Source organism: Chenopodium album, chromosome 23 (genome assembly GCF_948465745.1).
Source record: "Chenopodium album chromosome 23, dcCheAlbu1.1, whole genome shotgun sequence".
NCBI classification, from domain to species: Eukaryota; Viridiplantae; Streptophyta; class Magnoliopsida; order Caryophyllales; family Amaranthaceae; genus Chenopodium; species Chenopodium album.
In genome coordinates, this window is record NC_137856.1 from 12,618,185 (window position 1) to 12,642,565 (window position 24,381).

Below are 24,381 nucleotides of genomic sequence, written 5' to 3' on the forward strand. Positions count from 1 at the left end.
TTTAATGGTGGCTGCCGTTTTGGTTGGTTGTTTTATTTGACCAATCACGTAGTGACACGTGTCCAAAAAAAATCTAAGCTAACACACAAATGTTAACCTGATTAATCGGTTGCAGGTCAGTTAAGTGTGATAGAAATTAATAAGGTGCAAAGTGCGAGTGATGATAAAAATCTGAAGTTGAGATTAATATCGGCGGATGGAGCAAAGTTGGGATTAATGGTGATAATTTTTCCTATTTTATATATTGTAACATTTCCCTCCCAAATTCAATAATAAAACATTTTGTAACAACTTATAGAAAAGTTAAGCAAAATGCTATTATTAAAATGATATGCATAATATTTAATACTCCTTCTATCTCTTTATTAGAGTCCCCTTTCTCTTTATTATGAGAGTAAGAAAGGATAGAAAGGGGACTCTAATAAAGAAACGGAGGGGGTATAAATTTGTACAGAGTTTACATAAATACAACCTAAATTTATAATGAAGTATTTTTTTTTTTAAAGAATGTTAGGGTTTGTTCTAATTTACTAAATTTAACTGATTGGAGCTGAATTGAACTGAATATTTTATGAGAGAAGGATATTAGGAACTAAACTGAGCTGAACTAATGAACTAAACTGAACTAAACTTAAACTGAAAAGAACTTGCCCTTAACCTTTGTCATACTTTTATTAAGAGTAAAAATTCATAAAAAAGTTGTTGAAAAACATGAAATAAAATTGTCTTAATTATAAAATTTGGTAAATCCGTGTAATGCACGGGACCATAAAATAGTATATAATAAGATAAAGCATGTGTAATATGTTTATTGGGTTTCGTGATGTCCAACACCACACGGAAGGAAACCCGCCCAAAATCCGTACACAAATTAAAGTAACTAAGCATGCATTAAAACCTTAATCACATGATTAAAAAGAGGAGAGAGAGAATTATTACTCTTGTAGCGTGCTTCGCTCTTTCTTAGAGCTCAGACTAAGAATGGTAATAAATTTAACATAAATAGTTTACACAACCTTAAATATAACTCATCATTGCATCACTCGACTAAGGACCATAATATTGGCAAAGAGGCCTTATTGATGAGGGGAAGTGATACACATACAATGGTTGTATGTGGACTAAACATACAATACCATTTAAACCTTGACAACTCATCACTAGTTAAAAATATGAGAGGGAAAATTAAAAGGGAAATTTTTTTGGTTTTTGGCGCCATTTACCATGAGAAAGCAGGACAAATTTTATTGGCGCCAAATAATATTTCTTGTTACTAAAAATAATATTTATGTTACTAAAAAAAGTACAATTTTGTTACTAGAAAAATGCGTCCTAGTGAGCGTCATTGATGAAGGAAGATGTTTATTATAAGAATCGAATAATACTTCATTTAACGATATTTTATAAACTGTAAATTATAAAATTATTATAAAAAAAAACTAATGAAATTATTTTTTAATGAGCATTCTATAGACATCCTCGATATATTTTCGAAAATATTACGAAGTATTCTATGAAAATATTACAGCAACAATTGTAGGTGGTAATTGTCAAAAAATCCTAAAAAATTTGATAATAATGAAATATAACTCAAGACAAATCTAACAAAATAACACATAATTATATTTATTCGTAATTATAAATCATCAAAATTAATAAAAGTAAAGTAGTTGAATGGTGTAATAATCACAATATTGCATTATCTAAATAAGTGTTGCGGTTACATGAACAAAGGAAGTATTAACTTTTATGTGTAGTCACTAGTCACAGTATGTATACATTAGGAAAAAGCATACACATACACACCATTCAATATATGTCACATTGGGAAGAAAGAAGTTACACATCGACACTACATAATTAATGACACAACAAATTATGAAAGCTGGAATTCATGCCCCTTTCATATAGATAATGACACTTTGTCTACTCCTTTTTTTTTTTTAACACAAACAGGATCATAATATTATATCACAAGATAGAAACTTTGATGCTTAAAAACATCAAAGTATACAGGAGAGTTAGAGAGATGTGAAGCTTCTCAAGGTTGCCTGAACAAAATATAAAGACTGAGTGTAAACAAATACACCTCAGAATCATTACATAACTAGTACAAAATAAAACAACAAAGCAGGATAGTAAACAGCAGCAGCAGCATTGAGTGAAAGCAGTTTGCAGCAACAAAATAAACCAAAAGATGAAGCCAAGGACACAGCTGCAGGGATTAGGCTGTCTGAACTTCTGGAATTTCAAAATTATAAGTCTGCAAAATATTAGGAGGAGGGTAACTGAAAGGGACCTTCTCACCCACCTTGAACCTAGTCCTTCCCATAATAGCAAGTCTATCAGCTACGAAGTTAACTTCTCTCTTGGCATGGAAGATGGTGACAGTCCAGTTCCTCTGCAGAAGAGAAGCCACATCTCTGATCATATTTCCTAGGTCACTGTCTTCATATAACTTTGGGTCTTTGAGCATCTTTGTCAAGGCATCAACATCAGTTTCAAGTTCCAGAAATTTGATCCTCTTGTCCCAAGCTGTAAGCAAGCCTTCTCTTATAGCTAATAACTCTGCAGAGGCTGTTGTTAGAGCATTATACTTCATAGCAAAACCAGTGAGCCAGAGTCCTTTTTCACATCTAATAACACCACCTCCTCCTGCATTATCAGCACTCAACCAAGAGCCATCTGTATTTAATTTATGATATCCTTTGTGAGGAGTAGCCCACATCCTAGAAGCTTGATTGGAAGAAGAGCATGGTCTATCCAAATTTTCCTGGTGTAATTTCAAACAAAGATAATAATCCATAATAAATCTGTTAAAAGTAGATTGCACAAAACACATTTTTTGCTCAAAGATAGCAGTATTTCTAGTTTGCCAAATGTGCCAAATACAAACTGCAAAAATTATTTTCCAAGAAGAAGAGCAAGAGAAATTGAAAGCAAGCCAATCTGAGAGATTTGAGTTGTAAAAACTATTTAAATCAATATTTAAATGGCTGAATTTCTCAAAAACAAGACACCAAATAGCTGAAGTATAGGACAGTCCCTAAAAATATGTAAAGTGTCTTCCAAAGGAAATTCACATCTCATACACATTGGATCAAAGAAAGGAATTTTCTTTTGAAGAATAGATCCTACAGGGAGAATATCTCTCACTAAGTTCCAAAGAAGCATTTTGTATTTGTAAGGAACATTAATTTTCCACATATTCTTCCAAGAAAAGTTAGAGAGAAAAGAAGTGTTTAGGTTATTTTGAGGGAGGGTAGAGTTGTAACCTGTTTTAATGGTGAAAGATCCTGTTTTATCAAGTATCCATTGCAACCTATCAACAACCTTAGCAATCTTAGGAAGAGGGGAAGCTAAAATAAGGGAACAAATATGATTGGGAATAATATTTTTAACATTGTCAAGATACCAATCATTATTCCTAATAATATTAGAAACCCTCCAATGTCCCCGGGAATTAGGAATATGAATATTAGGGATAAGATATAAAGGACATTCACCAATCCAATGGTGATACCAAAGTGAAGTGTCTTCACCATCACCTATGTTGATTTTTATTCCCTTCTTAAGAATATCCCTACCAGCTAAAATATCTTTCCAAATAATAGAATCAGTAGGTTTAACAGTATAATCCATAAAATTAGAATAGGTAAGATACTTGTTCCGCAAGATTTTGACCCATAACTTATCTGGTTGAGTTAAAATTTTCCAACCTTATTTAGCCATAAAAGCCATATTCCATCTTTGAAGATCTCTAATACCCAACCCACCTTTTCCCATAGGATCACAAACCACTTTCCAATTAGTACGAGGAATATATCTAGTTCTGTCAACTCTATTCCATAAAAAAATTTTACACTTTTTTTGAAGATCACTAAGCACATTTTTTGGAATAACATTAGTTTGCATGACATAAACCGGATAAGAATTAAGAATAGATTTAATAAGAGTACATCTTCCGGCCATATTTAATAACTTAGCCTGCCACCCCTTGATTTTAGAGCAAGTTTTATCGAGCAAAGAAAAGTAATCAAGATGATTTAAACGTTTGTGAGAGATGATAACACCCAAGTATTTACCAAAATTAGTAGTATTAGTAATATTACAAAAATCACATATAGACTTCCTAACATTTTAATTCATCTTCCTAGGGAAGATAACAGAAGATTTCTGGATATTAATAGATAAACCCGAAATGCATTTAAAATTATGAAGAACTTCCATAATAACCTTTATATTATCACATGAAGCTTTCCCAAAAAGAAAGACATCATCGGCCTAAAAAAGGTGAGAAATATTTATGTCCTTAGCAATCTTTAAAGGTTTCCAAGTACCATCATTAATTTTATCTTGTATCATACAAGAAAGACGATCAAGGCATAAAACAAAAATATATGGAGAGAGAGGATCACCTTGTCTTATTCCTCTTGAAGGGGAAAAAGACTCTGTGATTTCTCCATTCCAAAGAAGAGAAATCCTAGGGGTGCAAATGCAACTAAGAATTAGGTTGACAATATTAGAAGGAATATTAATACTAAGAAGAGTATCCTTAATAAAACTCTATTCTAAACTATCAAAAGCCTTAGAAAGATCAATTTTTAAAGCCATTAGGTTAGCCTTTTTAGAAGCTTTGTTAAAATGGTGAGCAACTTCTTTGATAATGATAATATTTTCCTCAATGGACCTATTAGGGATAAAACTAGACTGGAAAGGACTAATTAGATCATTCATTATAGGCTTTAGTCTATTGGAAATACATTTAGTAATAAGCTTGTAAATAGAATTACAAAGACCTATGGGTCTAAAATCCTTCATAGTCATGGGGCAATCAGTTTTAGGGATAAGAGAAATAAATGAATAATTGATAGAAACAGGAACAGAACCATTAATGAAGAAATCTGAGATAAAAGTAGTAATTGAAGATCCAATAGAAGACCAATGTTTTTGCAAAAAAATGGGCTGGATCCCATCAGGTCCAGGAGACTTGATGGGATCCATTTGATTCAAAACAAGCCTAATTTCCTCAGCAGAAGGAGGAGCAGCAAACTCAGAACTAGAACAGACAAAAATAGATTTAGGGTAATGATAAGAGGCCATAAGATTAGAATCAGAGACATTTAAAGTGCTAGTTAAAATGTTGATAAAATAATTTCTTGCCATGTTTTTCAAAATATTTAAATCCGTAATCCAAGTTCCATCATTGTTCTGCAAAGTTAAAACCTTCCCCCAAGTTTTTTTAATATTAGCAAGTAAATGAAAATACTTAGTATTGCAATCAGCATTTTTCCTCCAATCCAGACCAGCTTTTTGAGCATAAATAATTCTTTCTATTTTATAAATATGATTTAATTCAAAAAGCAACTCTTTTTCCAAATTAACAAGAAAGTTTGAATAATTTTTAGAAAGGGCAATTTGGATTCCATCAATTCTAGCAATCAATCTTCTTTTTTTATTCATAATATTCCTAAATACATTATGATTCCAACTTTTTATATTTTGCAAAAACTCATCCCTGCCTTTAACAAAGTTTAAAGCATGCAGATCCCAATTTCTAACAAAAAAGTCATGAAAATCAGGATGTTCTAACCACGCAGCTTTACATCTAAAAGGATAAGGACCTCCTTTTCTATTATCAAAAATAGTAATTAATATAGGAGCATGATCAGAATAAGTACGAGCTAAGTGAGATACCTGAGTGTTTGGATAAGTATTCAGCCAGTTCGGATTGCCTAGAGCCCTGTCCAAGCGTTCTTGAATAAGTTCTAGCCCTTCTCTAGCATTAGGCCACGTAAATGGATTACCAGAGAACCCCAAGTCAACTAGGCAAGCAGCCTCAGCAAGTTTGTTCAAGTCAGAACACTGATTTTGTTTAAATTTCAATCCTCCTGACTTTTCTGTAGGATTTGTGACCTCATTTAAATCTCCCAAAAATAACCACGGGGTATTATCAGGAGGAAGGGAAGCCTGTAATTCATTCCAAAGGCGATGCCTCTCAGCAGGGGAGGAAGGCGCATGAACAGTAGTAAGAAGAACCTCTTTGCTGTCAGGAGATAACTTGAAAAGGGCGTGAAAATAGTTTCTAGTATGACCTTCAACATAGTCTACCAATTCAACATTGTTGTTGTACATGAGCCAAATACCACCCCTCAGACCATTAGATTTGATGAATTCACATTTATCAAAGCCAAGTAACTTAGAAACAGTAGTACAACGATTACCATCACTCTTACTTTCAAGGATAATGAAAATGCTCGGTTTGTGAGCAACAATAACATCCCATGCATGTGGGATAAACTCATTTCTGCAAGCACCTCTAACATTCCACATAACAACTTTCATATTTAAATCAGAAAATTCCGGAGGTGGAGCACCATTACAGAACAGAGGATCGAATTTATCCCAATCCGACCAAGTCATCTGTCGGTCCATCATTACTATGTCGTGGATTTTGAGAGGGAGGACCATTGAATCCAATTCCCTGATCGTGTTGACTGTTTCCCAAAAGTTGACCTCGACTTGGAGACCTAGAACGCCCTTTTTGATCAAGAATATTTTCATATGGTGTTCGGGGTTTTCTAGATCTTGTTCTATGTTTTCCAATGAAAAAGGGTTATTTGGGGGTTTAGAGGAGGTGGGATTAGGTCGTGTTTCTGGTAATTCGGCCAAGCCACCTGCTGTTGGAACCAAGGGCGTAGTGTTTGATGATTGTGAGATGGGGGAGACGGAGATGGTTGGGGAGGAGGTTGAGATAATTGAGCAGCCATTACCTTGGTAATTTGAAGAAGAGTATTGTACATCATTTTGATCTTGGTTGGGTTGGGTGGTGATTCGATCGACGACCATAGCAGAGGCGTCGTCGAAGGGAGGGTCGGAGTTGCTAAAGGTGGAGTTTGTACTAACTCCCTGATCTGCGCCGGAGTCATGCGATTGTTGTAAGGAAACTGATTCGACAGGGGAGGTGGATGAGGGAATGGAGTGAATGGCATCCTCATTGAAAGAGGTTGTGTCGGAGTAATCGGGGGGATGGGGCTGGTTGTCACTGTGGGAATTGAGAGCTGTAGAGATGACTGGGGTTGTTGTCGAGGTGGTGTGTTTCGATTGATGCGTATCGATCGCCGCGGAGGGCGAATTGGGGTTAACTTGGATTTGTTCTTCTCCATTGGTGTTGTTTGTTTCTGTGTTTGAAATGTTCTCTGAGTTTGTATTGCTCAAAATTGGGTTTATAATAGGAGAATTGGAAGGGTTTGCATGGTTTGCCATTGTTGATGCCGAGTTGTTCATTGCCAAATGGCAAAAAGTGTCTTTTGAGAGGGAGGAAGGAGATGAAGGGGAAGCGTATTTAGAAGGTAAATTGATAGAAGAAGTTTTGTGATTTTCTGAATCTTTTTCAAGATTATTCTCATCATTGCCCCTCATTAAAATATTATCTAAAATTTTATTGGCTGGAAAATTGGTGGTGGGATCCAAAACAGCAAAGGAGTTTTTTGTTGCTGAGGATTGAATTTCTTTGGGTGTAGAAACATTAGAATTGTTAGAGGTAGAATTGGGCTTAGAGGGTTGGATGGGCTGTGAAATTTGTTTGGGCTTTGCAATAAGAGTTTGGGGTAAGTTGTTTTTCTAATGTTGGGTTTTATTTTGCAAATTCTTTCTTTTGTTGGAAACTATAGTCCATGGACCATATTCAGAATTTGAGTGGGAAGCATTGACCCTTGAAACCTGGGTGTTGGAAGTTGATGGAGTATCCACACTAACCTCATTGATATTTGGTAAAGGGTTTAAAATAATATTTTTTCCTCTATTATTGTTGCTCAAACTTTCAATCTCACCTTTTTGTTGGGTGCATTTTTCTTTGCTATGACCAATTTTTCCACATAGAAAACATAAACATTGGATGTTTTCATACTCTATTGCTTGCCAAGAGTTACCCACCCAAACACAGTAACTAAGGAAGCAGTGAGATCAATATCAAGGCAAACTCTTGCATACCTTGCTCTGGTTAAATGATCTGTAGCATAATCCACCCTCAAAGGATTCTCTGCTAATTTGCAATTTCAAACAGAGCATCTTTATTATAATACTCAACTGGCAATTCCGGAAATCTAATCCAAACGGTCATCCTGTCAAAAGGATTCATGGATGGTCTGAAATTTGGCTTCCATTTTGTGAGCATCAAATAGTTATCAAGAATAAACCATGGACCCCCTAGAAGAGCCCTTTCATAATCATCAATGATTGAGAACCGAAAGAGGTAGACATCCTTACCAAGATCAATAACTTCTAGAGTACCTTTAGGCCTCCACATAGCCCTAACACGTTGTGTTATAAAAGACGGTCGAACTGAGATACCCAAGCATTTTCCCATTAGAGTTAACTTCCATGGCTGTCTCAGTTTTTCCAAAGTTTCCTTAGGAAAAGACACACCCTTAGATGGATCTGGAGAAGTAAAAATATCATCTTCCCATTCAGTAGAAGTGATGACAATTTTCCTAGCCTCTGAGAACGACTGCGATGATGCTTGAACAGCTTGTCTGAAAGACTTGTTTTTTTCATGCTCAATAGGCAGAATAGTTTCATTGGTGTTAACATTATGATCAACCATATTGGTATCCATAATACGAACAATTTCCGGATTGGTAACTATATTACCATCAGGATCAGCTGAGTCAACTTGCATGGTTGAGATAGTTAACATAGAGTTATCATTGGAAGAGATGTTGTTGTTAGAAACATCATCCATGGAGAAGGAAATTAAAATTTGCTAGCAAAAATAAAAACTAAGAAAGAGAAGGAGAGAGCAGGACAGGGCTAAAGAGAACTCGAACACTGAATACCTGTAAAAAGAAAAACAATTTGAGGAGAAAGCAATCTAAAACTCTAACAAAGGTTCCCAAGGCCACCTTGCCTAAGCAAGGAGGTAGTTCCTTGATGACCCTCGAGAGAGAAAAAGAAAGCTAGAGAGAGAAGTCATTTTCAGCAACTTATATGAAACAATTCATCTTTCAATCACTTTGTCTACTCCTTAGTCGTCCCTATTCATCACGTTTTTTAAATTTTAATTTTCTCAAGTACCACAAATAATAAGACGTCAACAAAAACCATAAACCAACCAATTTCATTATTTTAGCTTCATTTACAACCTAAAAACTAAACTTTTGCAAGAGCAAAATAATGGAAACATTCAACGGCATAAGACACCGGAAAGTTAACGTCAATGGCATAAACATGCATGTAGCTGAGAAAGGAGATAAGGGGTCACCTATTGTACTCTTCCTTCATGGTTTCCCTGAATTATGGTACTCTTGGAGGTACCAAATCATGGCCCTCTCGGCTCTTGGTTACCATGCCGTAGCCCCCGATATGAGGGGCTACGGCGACACAGACGCCCCAACAGATTTCCATAGCTACACTTACGGTCACATCGTTGGTGACTTGGTGGCCTTGATTGATGAGTTGGGGGTAGAGCAGGTTTTTGTGGTAGGCCATGATTGGGGCGCAATGATTGCTTGGTGGTTGTGTCTCTTTCGGCCTGATCGCGTGAAGGCATTGGTGAATCTTAGCGTTGCTTTCTCTTCCCGGGATTCTAAAACCAAGCCAGTTGATGCTCTTCACGATGCTTATGGCGACGACTATTATATTTGCACGCTTTCAGGTAACATTTTGATGATCATTCTAGTGGCGGATCCAGAAAAAATATTTAATGGGGTCAAAATACATTTAATTAATTTTAATGGGGTCATTTGATATAAAAAATAACTAATTTTATTGAAAAAAAATTAATTTTATTAAGAAAATTTCTTTTTTTTTTAAACTCAAGTGGGGTTATGGGACCCCACTCAAATGGCTTAAATCCGCCACGGGATCATTGGGATTTTTCTTCTTGTGGAGCATATTTCATTTACGGGGTGTTTGGTTTAATTCGAAAAAAAAACTTGCGTGGATTTGGTCCATAGTAATATTATTGTGTACCTGAGATTTATACGCACCCAGCTGACTTTATATTGAATATAATGTTTCTAATTTTTATATAGTGACCCTAACTTTAACATGGTAACCTTTATTAAAATTTGTATGACCTTTTATTATTGAGAACTTGAATTAGAACGTTATGTTAAACATAGACCCTAATTTTAACGTAGTGATCTTTATTATTCATATTGATTAGTATATAAAAAATTACATCAAAAAAAATTAATCTCTTATAGCCTTTATAATACCAAAATTATTCTTATTTCAAAATAATAACTTTAATTTTAATATAGTGACTTTTTTTTCCTATTAATATATGACAAATATAGTGTCTCTAATGTTAGTGGTCCACAATAATTTATTACACCAGGTATATTTAAAAGTTTGTAATTCAATAGATACAGATAAATAGGATTAGAGGATAGGAAATTATGAATAGATGATAGAAGGATAAAATGATGTTAATTTTTGTTTGGTATAAGAGTAGGATAAGTAACATAGCTACAAACATACCCTTATTAGTAAACTTTATCCTTGGTTTAGTTTTTATAACTCTTTTTTGTTAAAAGAGTTTTTTCATAAGGTAAATATGGTTTTTCATTGTAATCATTGTCCCTTCCACCTTATACCAAGTATATAATTTGAGGGATAAGTAAAGCTTTAATCCTTTATTTTATTATCCCTCTGTAATCCCAATCTCTAAAATCAAATACGTGGTATAGGTATTCAAATAATCTTTGCCCATATTCCCTACCCCTCTCTTTTTATCTCCTAAACATACATGCTTTAAATTTTCTTATTTCAATTATTAAGTTTCCTTACAAGTTGACAAATTAGTGAGGAAATAGAATAGAATGGCTTTTTATTCCTTTAACACAAAAGCTAACATTATAAGATAGGAAACAATCTTCCTAATTTATATACCATATATCCTAACGATTAATTCACTAAATATTATCTTAACATAAAATAAACTTAAAAATATTATTCCCTTTATGATATTTAAGGAAAATATATCACACATATACTTTTCAATATCACATATCTCTATCACCCTCCCGAAATCGTAACGGCAGTAACACGAACATTGCGATTGGAAATTCATCAATTTGTTGAAGTCGATCGAGTTGCACTACTCTGTTGATGTCGCCATCAATTTTATTTTTATTTTTTTAAAAAAAAACAAACTTTTTCAGCTGTGTCCCTTTGCTGGTGTCCGTGGTCTTCTATCACCCCCACTACAAAAAATAAGGAATTTAGCTACCACAATAATTCGTTGCTAAACAACAATTATTGGTTGCTAAATAGTTAGCAACCAATTTGGCTACCAATCACATTGGTCATAAAATAGCTGGTCGCTAGCCTTAAATAGAGACTAACTATTTCATTTTTTGGTTGCTAATTAGAGTCGGTTTTAAAATCCGTCACTATTTTTAGCGACCAAAAAACTAAATTTCGTTGTTAAAATAACAACCATAAAATTATATTTCGTTGCTACACAATGATATGATTATATAATTAATTTAGTGGTATAGTGACCAAAATTAATATTTTGTTGCTAAAATTAGCTACCAAAAATGAAATTTTGTTGTTAACATTAGCGACCAAAATTAATTTTTTGTATCTAAAGTTAGCTAGCAACCAAAAACGAAATTTTGTTGCTCCACTTAAATTAGAAATGATATTTTTAATAATACTTCAATTGGATTATGTTTTGTGTATCATTATACTCCAACCTACTAGCTAATAATACAATTGTAAAAATGTACAAACATTTGCAAAATATACTTCATTACTTAACAAAATGTAGCGTTAGTGGCACATTACAATTGTAAAAACTTCATAGCATAATTATATGCTCACTATAAAAAGCATACCCACAAACTTCAATTATAAAGTACCTGCCTATAATGAACATGTTCAAACTAAAGATCATGTATCATGTGCAAAAAAAAGCCCCAACTACATCATATATGTGCATATTCAGCACTGCAATTGTATGCCAAAATGACCCCTTTGAAATAATGTTCCCATGATTCCACCAAAATTAGCCCTCAAGTCAAATACCAATGTTTATAGTTTAGATGGAGAAAATATTAAGGCTGACGGGGTTGTGATGAGGAAGAACCAAGATCATTTAAAGTATAACGCCCACTTATAATAAGCTGGAACTGATCCTGTAGAGTCTTCACATTCTGGTTTGTTGCATCAAGCTTCTCGGTTGTAACATCTAGCTTTTGAGTTGTTGCATCAAGCTTCTCATTAGCAGCATCGAGCTCTTTTCTTAGTTGCAAATTCTCCGAGTTTAGTTGCTCAACGTGGCTTTCCAATTGATTAACATGATCAATTCGTGCTTTCTTTGCATTGTTATCTTTTTGAGACTTATCAAAAAATGTAGTTGCTGCCGAACCAAGACCATATTTCCTCCCTTGCTTCCACCCTCCTAAAGCCTCCAACAACAACTCATCTTCTGAGCGTTTATCCTCACTTTCCAAGTTAGCAGCTTTTTTGTTCTCAAAATCAGCCTATTAAAACAGATAAGAGTGTTTTAAAACTCTTTTTATCTCCAAAATACACTAATTCTATGATTTCTTGTAGAATTCCATAGTAATCATTTCCTTGAACACCTTTCACACATACACCATAATTCATGTTAGACTTATGTTTTCCATAGTCAAATGTGTGAAAATGGAACCCATTAACACGATATTGTTTGAATTTTTGAACCCTTGTTGAAGGACCAAGTGCTAAAGAATAAATTATGTCGTTGTTTGTGCCCGTTGCAAGAACCTATACCAAAGACACACTCTTAAAGCCAATTTAAAATATCATTCAAATAGAAATGTAACAAATTTATAGCCACTATGCTACTTACATATTCCTTGAACCAACTAGGAAATTTATCTTCATACTTGGACCAAACTTCAGCCTCATTTCCGCAACTATGTTCTCTAATCATTTTCTCCTCAAAAATGCTATTAAAAGGTTGCTTTAGTATATCTTAAAAATCTAACTATTTGATGAAAGTGTATAAAAGTTGGACATGTAATTACCGTTCATATTCTGACAGTAATTTAGAGTTATTAAGGACATATCTGTGTGCAGTGTTGTAATCCCTCTCATCAAGATAACAAAATTTACCGTTGGAGGAACTATGCCCATCAATGCTTGAGAAAATCTCAGGTAGGTCTAAGTGTTCTTGAACACATGGATCAACTAATTCTTGAGTGTTAGCCTTTGTGTCAACATCTTTCTCAAAATACAGAGAGCAAAAGTTTGAAATTTCTTCAGTTAGGTAGGCATTACAAATGGACCCTTCAACCCGAGCTTTATTTCCTACCTTTTTCTTTAAATGATATAAAAACCTAACAAACAAAAATAATTGATTTTTTTTTTACTTGATTTTTTTTTGACATATATTAAAGTAGAAGGAAAATATGCCGGCATAAAAAATATAAGGAAAGTAAAAATGAATGTATATTTACCTTTCAAAAGGGTACATCCATCTAAACTGTACCGGTCCTCCAACTTTTGCCTCATATGGTAAATGGACAGGAAGATGCTCCATGGAATTGAAGAAACTAGGTGGAAGTACTCTCTCTAACTTACAAAGAATCTCAGCAATATTGTTCTCTAATCGTACCACCTCATCAACTTTCAAAGTGGCTGAGCATAAATCTCTAAAGAATTGACTTAATTCAGTCACAACATTCCATACACTGATAGGCAGAAGATCCTTAAAGGCAATTGGCAATAAACGTTGCATAAAGACATGGCAATCATGACTTTTCATTCCTGATAACTTGCATTCCTTGGTATCAACACATCTACTTAAATTAGATGCATAACCATCAGGGAACTTCAACTTCTTCACCCATTCACATACAAGTTTTCTCTTCTCCTTAGGCAAGACATATGAAGCATTTGGCATCACTTGCTTCTTTGACTTTCCATCACGAGAAATCACATCTTGAACTTCTAACTTTCGCCGCTTACAAAACTTTTTTAGATCTTTTCTTGATTCCATGTTATCTTTACTCTTCCCCTTAACATCCATGATAGTGTGGAACAAGTTATCAAAAACATTCTTTTCAATATGCATGACATCAAGATTGTGACGTATCAAGAGCTTGCTCCAATATGGGAGCTTCCAAAAAATACTTTCCTTTGTCCAATGATGCTCTTTGCCATATCTTTGCAAAACTTCCTGTTGGGTCTCTTTCATCAAGCTCACTCCATTTGCTTGAATCTTAACATTTCCACATGAACAACCTTCAACTTTTGGCAAAGATGACAATCTCTCCTTAATTTGCTCTCCACTCAATCTTGGTGGAGGGGAAGAACACTCAATTCTATTTTTGTAGAACCCACTTTTATTTTTTCTAAAAACGTGGTCATGGGTTAAGAATTGTCGATGACAATCAAACCATGTTTGCTTATTGCCATGAGTAAGAGTGAATGTTTTTGTCTTCTCCATGCAATATGGGCATGCTAATCGACCGGCCGTACTCCATCCGGACAACATACCATAAGCGGGGAAATCGCTAATTGTCCAAAGCAATGCAACTTTCATTTGAAAATTCTGTTTTTTAGAGATGTCATAAGTTGGCACCCCTACATTCCAGAGCATCTTTAGCTCATCAATCAGAGGTTGCAAGAAGACATCGAGATTTCCCTTAGGGCTTTTTGGGCCAGGAATGAGCAAACTTAAAAACATGAAAGGCTTTTTCAAGCACAACCATGGTGGCAAATTATAAGGAGTTACAATCACAGGCCAACAAGAATATTGTTTCCCTGACTTACCAAAAGGTGAAAACCCATCAGTACAAAGGCCAAGTCGAACATTTCTTGATTCTTTTGAAAAATCTTGAAATGTTTTGTCAAAATCAATCCATGCTTCTCCATCACACGGATGAGCCATTACACCTTCTGGTCTCTTAAACTCTGCATGCCACCTCATTTGCTTTGCCGTAGATTTGGTAGCGTACAACCTTTGCAATCTTGGAGCAATTGGTAAATAATGAAGCACAGTTTTAGGACTTTTCTTACCATTTGCCCTTGAAGGCTTGAAACGACCTTCTTTGTAAACAACACATTCTACAAGATCTTTGTGTTCCTTCCAAAATAACATACATCCATTGGGACATACATCTATCTTGTGATGCGGTAGTTCAAGTCCATCAAGTAGTCTCCGAGTCTTATAAAAATTATCAGTCATCTTGTTCTCCTCTGGACACATATCTTTCATTAAAGATGTAACACTATCAAAAGCTCTATGAGGGATGTTATATTCACATTTGATATTTGTGATTCTTGCCGCAACAGAAAGCAAAGACATGTTAGATCCATTGTATAGAGGTTTCTCAGCAGCTGCCAACATGTCAAAGAACTTTCTTTGCTCTAGAGGTGGGTCCTCATCTACAACATCTTCTACAACATATTCTTGTCCAAATGCATCCATTACCATGTCCTTGTAGGGGTTAGACTCTTCTGGTGTAGTGGTGAAACGACTACTTAAAGTTATATTTTGAAAGTAGTCTTCCCCATGACATGTCCAACGATAGTAATCAGGTTGAAAGCCATTCTTGTAAAGATGTAACTTGATGGTGTCTACACTTTGATATGGGATATTTTCACATTTTGAACAAGGGCATTTCATTAAGCCATCTATCAATACATTTTCTTGGATACTAGCAAAATCAATGAATTCATCAACTTTGTTAACAAAAATTGAACTAAGAAATTTTCCATCATTAAGTCTCTTATACATCCAACCTCGATCTGAACTCATACTGCTGCAAATTAATTTTTGTTAGTTTGTTCTTTTTTATTTTAAGTGTTATAATTGTTTACTCATGTTTATTAAAGTAAACTAGAAACTAAAACTATACTTCTACTAACAAAGTAGCTAGTTACTTTGATAAGATGCCATAAGGTGTGGTTAGATATAATAGTTGGTTCATAGTATATCATTGACTTATATAATAGGTACTGTAGTATATAAATGTTTACTCGTTATCCAACATAAAGTGGTGAAAAGATTAAACTTATTGCAAAGTTATGATGTGTATATTGAAATAGATAGGATTATTATAAAGAACTTGCAAATTAGTGCCTTGTGATTTGTGACATAGTAGTCTTACGCATTATGTCAATTATTGGATTATTCTAATGGTGTATAATAATGTAAGCTCACTAAACACATCTATAATCACGTGGAAACCACCTCATTATAGAAATCAAACTTTGACTTGCTATATTCCAATTATATATTAAGAAATAAAAAACATTTTGACTTCTGGTGTAAAAATAGCAAGCTAAATATCTACTCTATAAATGAAACTCCCAAATGAAAAGTAAGATATTTTCTTATAACTAAGCAGGTTCATGTGTGATCAAAACAAAGCAGAGACTATTTATAAGCCATTTATCTTTGTAAATTAACGAAATACAATCGCATAAAATCTAAAGCAATTAAATTAATAACAACACTTGAATAGCAAATTTAAAGATAGATTGTGACCAATAATACTTCACTCAGTATTGTAAATTAACAAGCAAAACTACTTTCATATGATATATCACAACAAGAACTACACACAATTAACCAATAAAGCACAATTGTTGTGTACAACTAATTAAGATTAGCCCAGAAAAATTAAGATACTATATCACAAACAATTGCTAAATTGTTTAATTTTATCAAAATTCAAATAAATTGAGAGGCTGGAATACCTGAAATTGCTAACTAATGGACGGTGAAATTAAGTCGACGACGTTAACCCTAATTCTCCATCTTGAGCATAAATCCTTTCGTCAAAGCAACCATAATGCTCATCAAATTGTAAGTCTTTTGCTGAATTGAGATGGTCTGACCACGAATTTTGCAAAAATATAAAAATTAGGGAGAAATTGAGATAGAAAGAGGTAGCAACTAGCAACTATGCACAGTAGAATGTAAAGGGTTTGTAATGTTGGAGAGAGAAGCTACTCAGTACTCATAAATAAAATGCTTTTGGTCCTTTTGTTATTTCAAAAAGTAAAGTTTTCATTCTAAAAATTTTGGGCTCCGCCAAAATTTTTATTTTTGCGCCATAATAAAAATTTAGTGACCAATTTTTTTTAGAATTTTCTCTTTTTTCTTTTTCTTTTTAACAATGTGTTCAATGAATAGATTTTAGTTGTCTAGCTTTAGCAACCAATATGATAAATTTTTGTCTCTATACATTTTAGCAACCAAAATTTGAATGGACAAGTTGGGATTTGTAGAATAGCAACAAATGTATTGTAGTTGTAGCTATTTTAGCTACCAATTACATAAACGTAGCTATTTTTGGTAGCTAAATTTCCCCATTTTTATAGTGTGCACGACCCTTTGCTCGTGTCCGTGGTCTTATGTCACGGCCCTTTGCTGGTGTCCGTGATCTTTCTGCCACAGCCCTTCGGTGTCCGTGATCTTCTGCCACGACATTTCGCTGGTGTCCGTGATCTTCTGCCACGGCCCTTCGCTGGTGTCCGTGATCTTATGCCACGACGCTTAGCTGGTGTCCGTGATCTTCAGCCACAGCCATTCGCCGGTGTCCGTGGTCTTCTGCCACGTCCCGTTGCTGGTGTCCATGATCTTCTGCGAAAGCCCTTCGTCGGTGTCCATGGTCTTCTGCCACGGCCCTTTGCTGGTGTCCGGGGTCTTCTGCCCCGGCCCTTTCCTGGTGTCCGTAATCTTCTGCCCCCGGCCCTTTCCTAGTGTCCTTGATCTTCTGCCCCGGCCTTGTGCTGGTGTCCGTGACATTCTGCCCCGGCCCTGCGTTGGTGTCCGTGATCTTCTGCCCCGTTGCTTTGCTGGTGTCCCTGGTTTTCCACAAAATATTGTTATATTTTAAATAAAAAGTACGCCAAATGTTGTTTTTCTTCATCTCCATAGAGATGTAGTACAATAGAAATTCAAATACATTCTCCAATAGAAAACCCATACCATCATATATTCATATAAGATGGATTAATCACGTATACCAACTAAAAAATTGTAAAGCGGAATTTTTTTTTTTATTAATCTCGCTGGTGAGTTTAATTTACAACCCACCGACAGGGGGAAATTTTTGTGAACGGTCCCAAGATTTAGCTTGCTTTTAATACCATGAAAAATGAGGGAGGAAATAGAATATAATGGCTTTTTATTCCTTTATTATTATCATCAATAGGTTGAGTATTTATACAAAATCTAACATTATAAGATAGGAAACAATCTTCCTAAAAGATATACCATATATCCTAACAATATATTCACTAAATATAATCTTAACATAAAATAAACCTAAATATATTATTTCCTAAATGATATCTACGGAAAATATATCACACATATATTTTCCTATATCACATGTCTCTAACACAAGTACTCCATTTAATTTGTGTAAGTGTTATATTAGAGTGTGGATACAAAGGTCAATAGACCAGTTTAGATCAATTAAACTATAATGTTATTGAGGTTCGTTGGAGAATTTTCTATGGCCATGTGAAATTTTGCAAAATACATATTTTATTAAGGTCTAAAAATATATAGATCTTCAGTAAAAGAGTTTTAGTTTTTTTTTTGTTTTTTTTTTTCATTTATCTATTAAATTAAAAAAGGAAATAAATAATCCCACTTTTATTTCATCTTTCCAAAATAATCTCACCTTTCATTTATTCCAAAACAATTCTACTTTTGTGTAGACTTGGTTCACAATAATATTATTGTGCACCTGATCTCTGTACACAACAACAACTGATGCTATATATGTTTAGAGATGATAATGGGGCGGTTCGGATGTAGATGATGGTACCTCCATACCCATACCCGCCTAAATATCTTGTATCCATCTTGTGGTGAGTACAATATCCACATCCACACCCGCCCCGCCGAGTAGAAGATAGGATCCATTCCCGCCCCACCACCCACTTGGATATCCATACCTACCGCATCCATGCCCCAAAATCATCCCAAACCTACTGCCATGATGCCGTATTGTATCACAATAATGATAATTATATCAGAAAAGGTTAAAAAAAATTTGGGACTCTTAATGTTTTGGCTTATTGGGCCTTAGGGGCCTAGGGGGAATCAGGTTTCATAAATTCTTAACTCTTCTAAAGAAAATATGGGGTGGGTACAAGGCGGATACGGGGTGGGGCGGGTCTACTCTAAAATCCATACCCATGCCATTACCCATGGAGGATACACATTTTATCCCCATCCCCGCCCCATGACTTGCCAAACCTCAGTCCATGCATCTTCGCCCCACTGAGGCGAGGATGGGGCGAGTCCCCCATTTAACCCGACTCACTGGCATCCCTAATTATCTTGAATATAGTAGCCCTAAGTTTAATAATATAATGATCCTAATTTTAACAAGGTAACCTTTATTAAAATTTGTGCTAGCCTAGTTTGAGGTTCAAATGTTCTAATAAGTTGATTTGAACATAGTAACTCTAATTTTAATATATTGACCTTTAATATTCATATTTATTATTTGACTAGTATATTAAAAAAATTCAATTAAAAACATATCAATCTCTTATGACCTTTCTTATAACACATTGACTGTTATTTTCACATAATCACCTTTATTTTAACATATATAGTAACCTTTTATTGATATAAAACCCTTTAGATTTAAACAACGATAATTAAATATAGTAACCCTATTATTAATGGTCCATAATAAATTTGTGTGAACCAGGTCTACTTATATTTAGCCTGTTTCTCTTAGTTGGTTCACAATAAATTAGTGTGAATCAGGTCCACAATAAATCATTTGTTAAACTTGTTAAGGGTTTAGTAAAAAAAAAAAACGCCAGATTGAGTTCTAGTTATGTCTTTATTGGATCTAGTCAATGACTAGTCTGAGTTAAAATCATGAATTCATGAGTCAAATAAGATTGAGTTACAATAATTCACCATATATAGGTCAGATTAATAATAAGTTGTGTCGGGATAGTATAATAATAATAGTAAGGAAAATTAACAACAATAGTTTTAACTTTAGGTAATCTTTCAATTTTAAGCTTAAAATTTTGATTAATTCAAAGAAAACTTAACAACAATAGGTTAAACTTTAGGTAATCTTCCAATATTAAAGACTTGTTCTCTTCAACTTATTTCGGATACTTATTACTTATTTCTTAATAAATTCAGATCAGAGTAGACCATATTAGAAAGATTCAGATTAGACAAGATCAAAACTTTTGATTATCATTTACTAATCGTTAAATATCGTTAATTGCGTATTAAAAAAAATATTAAAATTACATATTTGAAAAGTTCATTATGAGACAAATTTAACAAAATCCATTTTGATAATGTTTTTCTTTATAGATTAGAATTAAAATGCAGTCAAAGTTTAGTCAAATTGCTAAATCAGATTAGACCAGATGAGATATAAAAGTTTAGATCAGATCAGATCAGACCTTAAAATAATCGGACCAGATCTATTTGGTTTCAGGTGAAGAGAACAAGTCCTAAGTTTAATTTTGATTAATTCAAAAATGAGTCAAACTTTGATATCTAGTTATCATAAATGAATATTTTTTTTTTTTAAAAAAAAAAAAAAAAAGAAGAGTATCTTTCTTGTAACAGGTTAAATAAGTCATCAATTGACTTGTAACATAATTAACTCCCAATTAAATAAAAATTAACTTAATTAATAACCTTAATATTATCTTTATATACAAAAATTAATAAATAATTTTTTTTAGAAATTGAGGTGTTGGGCTAGCTAGCCTTCGGTGTGCGGTGGGCGTTGGCTAGGGTGGAGGTTTTACGGGTCTAATTGGCTAAGGTGGGGCTGGGTGGGGGCGGGGTTTCGCCGACGAGGACAGTGGTTGGGGGTTCGTGAATAGGGGTTCGTTGGGTGGGGGTTCGAAGGTCGAGATTGTGTATTTGGGTTCATGAATGGGCTGGGTGAAGTCGCCGACTAGGGTGGGGGAGGCTGAGAGGGTTTCACGGGCGGAGATGGGGTTGGATGGTGTTTTGCCGGCAGGGATATAGGCTGGAACATGGAGGTAACTGGTTGGGGTTCGGTGGAGGGTGGTCCGACAGACCAGCAGTTGGGAGGTTGGCTTTTTTTCATATCTAATTGTGGTAGTTAGGTTTTAATTAGGATTTAATTTAATTACACTTAAAATACTAATTTAAAACTAATCTCACCAATAACATTTTGACACATAAAATATTGACCTGCTATAAACCTATACTATATAATAGGTCATGACTTAATATTGGAAAAATGACCATAAAGTTTTGCTTATTTTTGAATTAATTAAAGTCAAACTTAATATTGAAAGACTACTCAGAGATCAACTTATCAAAGTTAAATTTTTCCTTAAATCTTGATCAAACAAGATTCAAATAAAGGATATAACTTGTCACTTATATCCCCCAAGTCCCCAACCCAATTGTCACTACTTTAAAATTGCACTATCATATAATTTTAGGAAAAATTGCTTTTAATAATCCCACCTTTAACTGGATCGCTGTTAATTATCCCACCTTATTATTATTATTTAATAACCCCACCTTTATACGACATTATCTTCTACTGGTCCTTTGTGACCAGTAACTTGTACGTTGGGTTTTTTGACAAAAAAAAATTAATAAATGACATGTGTCACTATACGATTGGATAAAAAATAAAAACTATATAAAAAACAAAATTTCAAGCCCACAACACTTCACCTCCCTGTTTCGCCACCTCCCTCTTTCCGCACAACCCACACAACCACAACAACCACCAAATTTTTTGAGCAGCCACCCACACAAAACTTCACCTCCCCGTTAGCCACTCTCCCCCTCACAACTTGTACTCCCTCAACATCAACAACGCAGAGAAGATACCAGCAACCCAACCACCCCAATTACATATCGCAACCACCATCACCCCACCCATGCAACTCTTACACACATCAATGCCAACCTAAATTCGATCACCTAGCAAATTGTGATTATTGAAGCATCGCAACCCCAATGTTCGCTCCACCATCGCACCATCAAATTCACCCATACTCCCTGCGATTGAAAAGAGACGGTTTTCATTGGGTGAGGGTGAGGAAGGGGGTTCCAGAAGTGGGAGGGAGGTTTTCGGAGGGTGGAGGGTGTTGGGAGGGGATGGATGCCGGAGGGTTTGGGGTAGGGTGGCGTGGGGGTTTGGGCCTTTGGGGTTCGGCGGTTCGCTGGTGGAGTGGTGGGTTACTTTTGTCTTACTATTTTTTTTAAAAAAAAAAAAGAAAAAAATTCTTTAATTGATTACATTTTTAAATTATTGAAAAGGTACCAGGAGAAATTAAAAGTGAAATTGATGAAGCTGGTGGTGCTGAAAAATTGTTGAGGAGGATTTTTCCAAATCGCAATCCAGGCCCCTTGTTTTTGCCTAAAGGGCAGGCTTTCAAAGATGTTCCACCTTTTCCTTCTTTTTTGTCTAAAGAGGAAGTTGCCTATTATGTTAACAAATTTACACAAACTGGCTTCACTGGAGGATTAAATTATTATCGTGCTTATAATTTGTATGTTCCTCTTTCTCATCCTCTTAATTTAATTACCTTGGTTAGCTAAGTTTTGAGGACTAGCTACAATTACCAACCTTAACACATCTTATTAGTTTGCTGAAAAATAGGTATATTAGACTTTGAATTGAAAATTTTGAACTAATCTCATGTGAATTTTTTTAAATCTAAATTGAAAAGTTAAATAGGCTAAAGCTAACGAGAATCTACAAGCTTTAGATAAGAGAAGAAATAAAAGCGGAGATATTAATGTAAAATTTGCACTAATTACACAAAGCGACGGGTGACTTGTCATGCATTCAAAACTTAATTTTATTTAACGTAATTATTAATCAGTTATCAAATGTCCTGGATGCTTGTTAGTAAGATCCAAATAAATAAAATTAAATTAGTTTTTGATTTAATAGTAATCAACTAATTTTGCTTTTGTCATAGATTATTTCGCTAACTAAAAAATTTTGTCAATTGCCTTTAGTACTACTACTTGCAAACGGATTTCTTTAATTTGCCCGTACATACGTTTTTACTAAATTCACATTTTATATACATCTATCTGTCTTTTTACAATCTTTCATTATTTAATAACAAGTACGTAGTTTATCTTTCTCACATCCATCATAACATCTTTCATTTATTTTTTTTTGTAGAAATTGGGAACTCACCGCAGAATGGACGGGAGCAAAGGTAAAAGTACCAACGATATTTATTGTAGGAGATTTGGACCTAACATACTATATGCCTGGTGTAAAGGAGTACGTTAATCAAGGTGGGATAAAAAGGATGAACCACTCGTAGAAGATGTGGTCATACTTGAACAAGTAGGTCATTTCATACAGCAAGAGAAGCCTGATGTTATCTCCAATCAAATCTATAACTTCATCAAAAGATTCTAGGGACCATGTAAGTGATGTAACCTGCTATAACAATAAGGCCTCTTTGCCAATATTATCATTCCTAGACGATGCAGTGAGTTATATTTAAGGTTGTGTAAATTTGGAATGCACTTATTCCAATCCTAAATTTATATGTAAAACTTATGGTTTTATCGTTTTGGATATTTCAAGAATAAATAATAAGATAAAGCATGTTGTGTAATCTATTGAGATAAATATTGAGGATTTAGGCTTATAATATTGTAGGCGTCGTTCGAAGTGCGCCTACTTAAAAGCATGTTGTGAATATGCTTGGCACTCATAGGAAGTGAGAATTGACATATACGATTAGGGACACGATTAGGGACAAGAAAAGTAAGGAGCCGCCAACAAGTTTTTAAGGAACTTGTAAACCGTTCACGGATCATTTAAGGCAACCACGAAAAGGGACAACGAAAGGCAACAACGATTGACCCGTGAAGGTTACACCCCATTCATAATCCATGAGATTACTAACTCCATATGGTTCGGAACCACGAAAGGAGGATCGGGGATGATGGTACGAAGTGAGTCATGGAGTCACGTTTGCCCGTATTGGCCTTTACTCGATTCTTATTATGAAAAGTATTCCTGTGATCTCAAAGGCATACAAACAAAATATTCAACTTACTCCAAACTATTATTATGCTAAATTGGTTGAATATTAATGCAACATATAATTCTAATATATTAGTGATCACTTTATTAAATAACAAGATTAAAGGAACCTAAACCGGTTGTCCAAATTATCTTATTAGTCGTGATATTCAATTACATATTACCTTTAACATGCAATATGGTGATCATAAATAAATAATAGAATAAACATTAATATTGGAAGCAATTCAACAATAATAGCGTTAGTCCAAATCAAATAAAAATAATCCTAATCATGATACTAGCAATAAGAAAATAAAATAAGTAATTAAATTAATTAATTACTCACATTCCGCGCGTTCCT

The 24,381-nt window shown here is 34.4% G+C and overlaps 1 pseudogene; it reads left to right on the top strand.

Moving 5' to 3' along the window:
• Positions 1 to 9,174: 9,174 nt before the first annotated feature.
• Positions 9,175 to 23,402, top strand: LOC145609337 (epoxide hydrolase 3-like; annotated as a pseudogene).
• Positions 23,403 to 24,381: the final 979 nt, after the last annotated feature.